Here is an 8547-nt window from a genome sequence, read left to right on the forward strand (position 1 = left end):
GTCCATAATGGACAAAAGGGAAATGATAATAATTGCAAAGAGATAAATTTTTGTTTTTTTTTTTTTTTGGAATAACCGAAAAAAAAAGAAAAATTAAAATAAAATAAAACAAAAGGAAAATAAAATAAAAAGAATTCGAAAATTAGAAATAGAATAAGATCAAAGCAAAATGAGAACTGAATCAATTAGTAAAGAAAAAGATTTTGAAAACAGCAATTAAGAAGATATGATTGAAAAATTTTTTATGAAAAAGATTTGATTCTTAAAAAGAGGAAAGAGAAAAACACAAAAAGACACCAAACTTAGAACTTTTATGAATCAAAAAGGGACTAAGAACAAGAAGAAAAAAAATTCGAAAATTAAAAGAAGAAAAACAAAAGAAAGCATGCAATTGACACCAAACTTAGAATATGAAACTAGACTCAACTAAAAGACTCTAAACCAACAAAAAGAAAACAGTCCTAATCTAAGCAACAAAATAAACCGTTAGTTGTCCAAACTCGAACAATCCCCGGCAACGGCGCCAAAAACTTGGTGCACGAAATTGCAATAACACTTTTTGCAATCCCGCACAACTAACCAGCAAGTGCACTGGGTCGTCCAAGTAATACCTTGCGTGAGCAAGGGTCGATCCCACGGAGATTGTCGGCTTGGAGCAAGCTATGGTTATCTTGTAAATCTTAGTCAGGAGATCAGAAATTATCAGGATTGATTGTGAAAAGCAAAAGAACATGTAATGGTTACTTGTATTGCAGTAATGGAGAATAGGTTGAGGTTTGGAGATGCTCCATCTTCTGAATCTCTGCTTTCTTATGTCTTCTTCATCAAACACGCAAGTCTCCTTCCATGGCAAGCTCGTGTAGGGTCTCACTGTTGTCAGCAGCTACCTCCCATCCGCGCAGTGAAAGCTAATGCACACACTCTGTCACAGTGCTGCCAATCACCGGTTTGGTTCCCTCCTCTACCGGAATAGAATCACTCTTTTGCGTCTGTCACTAACGCCCAGTAGATTACAGGTTTGAAGCACGTCACAGTCATTCAATCATTGAATCCTACTCAGAATACCACAGACAAGGTTTAGACCTTCCGGATTCTCTTGAATGCTGCCATCAGGTCCTGCCTATACCACGAAGATTCCGGTGAAAGAACCCAAGAGATAACTACTCAATCTAAGATAGAACAGAGGTGGTTGTCAGGCACGTGTTCATAGTTGAGAATGATGATGATTGTCACGGATCATCACATTCATCCGGATTAAGAACAAGTGTTATCTTAGAATGGAGGCAAGCATGATTGAATAAGAAACAGTAGTAATTGCATTAATCCATCAAGACACAGCAGAGCTCCTCACCCCCAACCATGGGGTTTAGAGACTCATACTGTGGAAGAAAACGTGTACAATGTCATAAGGTTGCATAAGGTTGCATAAGGTTCTCATTACAAAGTCAAAAGATCCTATATGTAGTAAACTAGTATCCTAAGGTTTACAGAAATGAGTAAATGACAGAAAAATCCACTTCCGGGCCCACTTGGTGTGTGCTTGGGCTGAGCAATGAAGGAATTTCATGTAGAGACCTTTTCTGGAGTTAAACGCCAGCTTTCATGCCAGTTTGGGCGTTTAACTCCAATTTTTATGCCAGTTCCGGCGTTTAACGCTGGAATTTCTGTAGGTGACTTTGAGCGCCGGTTTGGGCCATCAAATCTTGGGCAAAGTATGGACTATTATATATTGCTGGAAAGCCCAGGATGTCTACTTTCCAATGCCGTTTGAGAGCGCGCCAATTGGGCTTCTGTAGCTCCAGAAAATCCGCTTCGAGTGCAGGGAGGTCAGAATCCAACAGCATCTGCAGTCCATTTTGGTCTCTGGATCAGATTTTTGCTCAGGACCCTCAATTTCAGTCAGAAAATACCTGAAATCACAGAAAAACACACAAACTCATAGTAAAGTCCAGAAAAGTGAATTTTAATTAAAAACTAATAAAAATATACTAAACACTAACTAAAGGATACTAAAAACATACTAAAAACAATGCCAAAAAGCATACAAATTATCCGCTCATCAGCTGCCATCAGTTCTTGCCTATACCACGAAGACTCTGATCTCACGGAATGGTTGGCTCGTTTGTCAGGCGAGCACTCGGTTGTCAGGCGATCAACCATGCATCGTGCAATCAGGAATCCAAGAGATATTCACCAAGCCTCAGATGCTTGTAGAACAAGAGTGGTTGTCAGTCACTTTGTTCATGAGTGAGAATGGTGATGGGCGTCAATCATCACCTTCATCATGTTGAAGAACAAGTGATATCTTGGATAAAGAACAAGCGGAATTTGAATGAAAGAACAATAGTAATTGCATTAATACTCGAGGTACAGCAGAGCTCCACACCTTAATCTATGGTGTGTAGAAACTCCACCGTTGAAAATACATAAGCATAAGGTCTAGGCATGGCCGAATGGCCAGCCTCCCAATGATCTAAGAACTAAAATGTCCAAAGATGATCTAGAGATCTAAAAGTGATCAAAAGATTTCTATACAATAGTAAAAGGTCCTACTTATAAGAAACTAGTAGCCTAGGGTGTACAGAAATGAGTAATGACATAAAAATCCTCTTCCGGGCCCACTTGGTGTGTGCTTGGGCTGAGCAATGAAGCAATTTCGTGTAGAGACTCTTCTTGGAGTTAAACGCCAGCTTTGGTGCCAGTTTGGGCGTTTAACTCCCATTTGGGTGCCAGTTCCAGCGTTTAACGCTGGATTTCTTGAGGTGACTTTGAACGCCGGTTTGGGCCATCAAATCTTGGGCAAAGTATGGACTATTATATATTGCTGGAAAGCCCAGGATGTCTACTTTCCAACGCCGTTGAGAGCGCGCCAATTGGGCTTCTGTAGCTCCAGAAAATCCGCTTCGAATGCAGGGAGGTCAGAATCCAACAGCATCTGCAGTCCTTTTGAGTCTCTGGATCAGATTTTTGCTCAGGTCCCTCAATTTCAGCCAGAAATACCTGAAATCACAGAAAAACACACAAACTCATAGTAAAGTCCAGAAAAGTGAATTTAATTAAAAATAAAAAATATACTAAAAACTAACTATATCATATCAAAACATACTAAAAACAATGCCAAAAAGTATACAAATTATCCGCTCATCACAACACCAAACTTAAATTGTTGCTTGTCCTCAAGCAACTGAAAATCAAATAAGATAAGAAGAAAGAATATGCAATGAATTCCAAAAACATCTGTGAAGATCAGTATTAATCAGATGAGCGGGGCTTTTAACTTTTTGCCTCCGAACAGTTTTGGCATCTCACTCTATCCTTTGAAATCCAGAATGGTTGGCTTCTTTAGGAACTTAGAATCCAGATAGTGTTAATGATTCTCTTAGTAAAGTATGATGATTCTTGAACATAGCTATTATTGAGTCTTGGCTGTGGCCCAAAGCACTCTGTCTTCCAGTATTACCACCGGATACATACATGCCACAGACACATAATTGGGTGAACCTTTTCAGATTGTGACTCAGCTTTGCTAAAGTCCCCAATTAGAGGTGTCCAGGGTTCTTAAGCACACTCTTATTGCCTTGGATCACAACTCTTATTCCTTTCTCTTTTTTTTTCGGTTTTTTTTTTTTGAAATGCTTTTTCTTGCTTCAAGAATCATTTTATTGATTTTTCAGATCCTCAGTAACATGTCTCCTTTTTCATCATTCTTTCAAGAGCCAACATTCATGAACCACAAATTCAAAAGACATATGCACTGTTTAAGCATACATTCAGAGAACAAAAATATTGCCACCACATCAAAATAATTAAACTATATAAAATTCAAAATTCATGCAATTCTTTCTTTTATCAATTAGGCACGTTTTTATTGAAGAAAGGTGATGGATTCATAGGACATTCATAACTTTAAGGCATAGACACTAAGACACTAATGATCATAAGACACAAACATGGATAAACATAAGCATTAAAATTCGAAAAACAGAAGAACAATAACAAGGAAATCAAAGAACGGGTCCACCTTAGTGATGGCGGCTCTTTCTTGCTCTTGAAGATCCTATGGAGTGCTTGAGCTCCTCAATGTCTCTTCCTTGTCTTTGTTGCTCCTCCCTCATGATTCTTTGATCTTCTCTAATTTCATGAAGGATGATGGAGTGTTCTTGATGCTCCACCCTCGGTTGTCCCATGTTGGAACTTAGTTCTCCTAGGGAGGTGTTTAGTTGCTCCCAATAATTTTGTGGAGGAAGGTGCATCCCTTGAGGGATCTCAGGGATCTCTTGATGAGAGGGGTCTCTTGTGTACTCCATCCTTTTCTTGGTGATGGGCTTGTCCTTATCAATGGGAATGTCTCCCTCTATGTCAACTCCAACTGAATAACAGAGGTGACAAATGAGATGAGGAAAGGATAACCTTGCCAAGGTGGAGGTCTTGTCCGCCACCTTATAGAGTTCTTGGGCTATAACCTCATGAACCTCTATTTCTTCTCCAATCATGATACTATGGATCATGATGGCCCGGTCTATGGTAACTTCGGACCGGTTGCTAGTGGGGATGATTGAGCGTTGTATGAACTCTAACCATCCTCTAGCCACGGGCTTGAGGTCATGCCTTCTCAATTGGACCGGCTTTCCTCTTGAATCTTGCTTCCATTGTGCGCCCTCTTCACATATGACTGTGAGGACTTGGTCCAACCTTTGATCAAAGTTGACCCTTCTAGTGTAAGGATGCTCATCTCCTTGCATTATAGGCAAGTTGAACGCCACCCTCACACTCTCCGGACTAAAATCCAAGTATTTCCCCCGAACCATAGTGAGATAGTTCTTTGGATTCGGGTTCACACTTTGGTCATGGTTCTTTGTGATCCATGCATTGGCATAGAACTCTTGAACCATCAAGATTCCGACTTGTTGAATGGGGTTGGTAAGAACTTCCCAACCTCTTCTTCGGATCTCATGGCGGATCTCCGGATGTTCACCCTTTTTGAGTGAAAAGGGGACCTCGGAGATCACCTTCTTCAAGGCCACAACTTCATAGAAGTGGTCTTGATGCACCCTTGAGAGGAATCTATCCATCTCCCATGACTCGGAGGTGGAAGCTTTTGCCTTCCCTTTCCTCTTTTTAGAGGTTTCTCCGGCCTTGGATGCCATAAATGGTTATGGAAAAACGAAAAAGCAACGCTTTTACCACACCAAACTTAAAATGTTTGCTCGTCCTCGAGCAAAGAAGAAAGAAGAGAGTAGAAGAAGAAGAAATGAAGAAGAGGGAGATGGTGGTGTATTCGGCCAAGAAGGGGGAAGAAAGGGTGTTTAGGTTGTGTGAAAATGAAGAGTTGAAGAAGGGTATTTATAGGAGAGGGGGGTAAAGGTTCGGCCATTATGGGTGGGTTTGGGAGGGAGAGTGGTTTGAATTTGAAGGGTGAGGTTGGTGGGGTTTATGAGGGATGGATTGAGTGGTGAAGAGAAAGATGGATTTGATAGGTGAGGGGTTTTGGGAAGAGGTGTTGAGGTGATTGGTGAATGGGGGAAGAAGAGAGAGAGTGATGGTAGGGTCCTGTGGGGTCCACAGATCCTGTAGTGTCAAGGAAAAGTCATCCCTGCACCAAATGTTGCTCAAAATCACGTTTTGAGCCATTTCTGGCGTTAAACGCCGGGCTGGTGCCCATTCCTGGCGTTTAACGCCAGGTTCTTGCCCTTTACTGGCGTTTAACGCCAGTCTGGTGCCCCTTTCTGGCGTTAAACGCCCAGAATGGTGCCAGACTGGGCGTTAAACGCCCAACAGCTAGCATTACTGGCGTTTGAACGCCAGTTTCTTCTCCTCCAGGGTGTGCTGTTTTTCTTCCTGTTTTTCATTCTGTTTTTGCTTTTTTCATTGTTTTTGTGACTTCTTATGATCATCAACCTACAAAAAAGATAAAATAACAAAAGAAAATAATTAATTATAAAACATTGGGTTGCCTCCCAACAAACGCTTCTTTAATGTCATTAGCTTGACAGAGGGCTCTCATGGAGCCTCAGAAATGCTCAGAACCGTGTTGAAACCTCCCAACACCAAACTTAGAGTTTGAATGTGGGGTTTCAACACCAAACTTAGAGTTTGGTTGTAGCCTCCCAACACCAAACTTAGAGTTTGACTGTGGGGGCTCTGTTTGGCTCTGTTTTGAGAGAAGCTCTTCATGCTTCCTCTCCATGATGACAGAGGGATGTCCTTGGGCCTTAAACACCAAGGATTTTTCATTCACTTGAATGATTAACTCTCCTCTATCAACATCAATCACAGCCTTTGCTGTGGCTAGGAAGGGTCTGCCAAGGATGATGGATTCATCCATGCACTTCCTAGTCTCTAGGACTATGAAGTCAGTAGGGATGTAATGGTTTTCAATCTTCACCAAAACATTCTCTACAAGTCCATGAGCTTGTTTTCTTGAATTGTCTGCCATCTCTAATGAGATTCTTGCAGCTTGCACCTCATAGATCCCTAATTTCTCCATTACAGAGAGGGGCATGAGGTTCACACTTGACCCTAAGTCACACAAGGCCTTCTTGAAGGTCATGGTGCCTATGGTACAAGGTATAGAAAACTTTCCAGGATCTTGTCTCTTTTGAGGTAATTTTTGCCTAGACAAGTCATCCAGTTCTTTGGTGAGCAAAGGAGATTCATCTTCCCAAGTCTCATTTCCAAATAACTTGTCATTTAGCTTCATGATTGCTCCAAGATATTTAGCAACTTGTTCTTCAGTGACATACTCATCCTCTTCAGAGGAAGAATACTCATCAGAGCTCATGAATGGCAGAAGTAAGTCCAATGGAATCTCTATGGTCTCATTTTGAGCCTCAGATTCCCAAGGTTCCTCATTGAGGAACTCAGAGGAGAGTGGTGCACGCCCACTGAGGTCTTTCTCAGTGGCGTCTTCTTCCTCTCTTTCCTCTCCATATTCGGCCATGTTGATGGCCTTGCACTCTCCTTTTGGATTTTCTTCTGTATTACTTGGGAGAGTACTAGGAGGGAGTTCAGTAATTTTCTTGCTCAGCTGTCCCACTTGTCCTTCCAAATTTCTGATGGAGGACCTTGTTTCATTCATGAAACTTTGAGTGGTCTTTATTAGATCAGAGACCATTGTTGCTAAGTCAGAAGTATTCTGCTTAGAACTCTCTGTCTGTTGCTGAGAAGATGATGGAAAAGGCTTGCCATTGCTAAACCTGTTTCTTCCACCATTATTGTTATTGAAACCTTGTTGAGGTCTCTCTTGATTCTTCCATGAGAGATTTGGGTGATTTCTCCATGAAGAATTGTAGGTGTTTCCATAGGGTTCTCCTAGGTAATTCACCTCTTCCATTGAAGGGTTCTCAGGATCATAGGCTTCTTCCTCAGATGAAGCTTCCTTAGTACTGCTTGGTGCATTTTGCATTCCAGACAGACTTTGAGAAATCAAATTGACTTGTTGAGTCAATATTTTATTCTGAGCCAAAATGGCATTCAGAGTGTCAATCTCAAGAACTCCTTTCTTCTGACTAGTCCCATTGTTCACAGGATTCCTTTCAGAAGTGTACATGAATTGGTTATTTGCAACCATTTCAATTAGCTCTTGAGCTTCTGCAGGCGTCTTCTTCAGATGAAGAGATCCTCCAGCAGAGCTATCCAAGGACATCTTAGATAGTTCAGAGAGACCATCATAGAAAATACCTATGATGCTCCATTCAGAAAGCATGTCTGAAGGACATCTTCTGATTAATTGTTTGTATCTTTCCCAAGCTTCATAGAGGGATTCTCCATCCTTCTGTCTGAAGGTTTGGACTTCCACTCTAAGCTTACTCCATCTTTGTGGTGGAAAGAACTTTGCCAAGAAGGCATTGACTAGCTTTTCCCAAGAGTCCAGGCTTTCTTTAGGTTGAGAATCCAACCATATTCTAGCTCTGTCTCTTACAGCAAAAGGGAATAGCATCAGTCTATAGACCTCAGGGTTAACCCCATTAGTCTTGACTGTGTCACAGATTTGCAAGAATTCAGCTAAAAACTGATGAGGATCTTCCATTGGAAGTCCATGGAACTTGCAATTCTGTTGCATTAGAGAAACTAATTGAGGCTTAAGCTCAAAGTTGTTTGCTCCAATGGCAGGGATAGAGATGCTTCTCCCATAGAAGTCGGGAGTAGGTGCAGTAAAGTCACCCAGCACCTTCCTTGCATTGTTGGCATTGTTGTTGTTTTCGGCTGCCATGGGTGCTTCTTCCTTGAAGAATTCGGTCAGGTTCTCAACAGAGAGTTGTGCTTTGGCTTCTCTTAGCTTTCGCTTCAAGGTTCTCTCAGGTTCAGGATCAGCTTCAACAAGAATGCCTTTGTCTCTGCTCCTGCTCATATGAAAGAGAAGAGAAAAAGAAAATGTGGAATCCTCTATGTCACAGTATAGAGATTCCTTGAAATGTCAGAGGAAAAGAGAAATAGAAAGAAGAAGGAGAAGAAGAATTCGAACTTTAATTAGATAAGGTTCGAATTGTGCATTTAGAAGGAGTGGTACTCCATAAATAGAAGGATGTGAGAAGGAGGGAAGAGGAT

General features: G+C 41.3%; 1 non-coding gene across 1 annotated transcript; it reads left to right on the forward strand.

The window, feature by feature from the left end:
* Positions 1 to 7699: 7699 nt before the first annotated feature.
* Positions 7700 to 7807, forward strand: LOC130953014 (small nucleolar RNA R71). The gene has a single exon (XR_009075188.1). It is a non-coding gene; the product is annotated as a small nucleolar RNA R71 (small nucleolar RNA).
* The last annotated feature ends 740 nt before the right edge of the window (positions 7808 to 8547 follow it).

This window comes from Arachis stenosperma, chromosome 9, assembly GCF_014773155.1.
Source record: "Arachis stenosperma cultivar V10309 chromosome 9, arast.V10309.gnm1.PFL2, whole genome shotgun sequence".
Taxonomy (NCBI): Eukaryota; Viridiplantae; Streptophyta; class Magnoliopsida; order Fabales; family Fabaceae; genus Arachis; species Arachis stenosperma.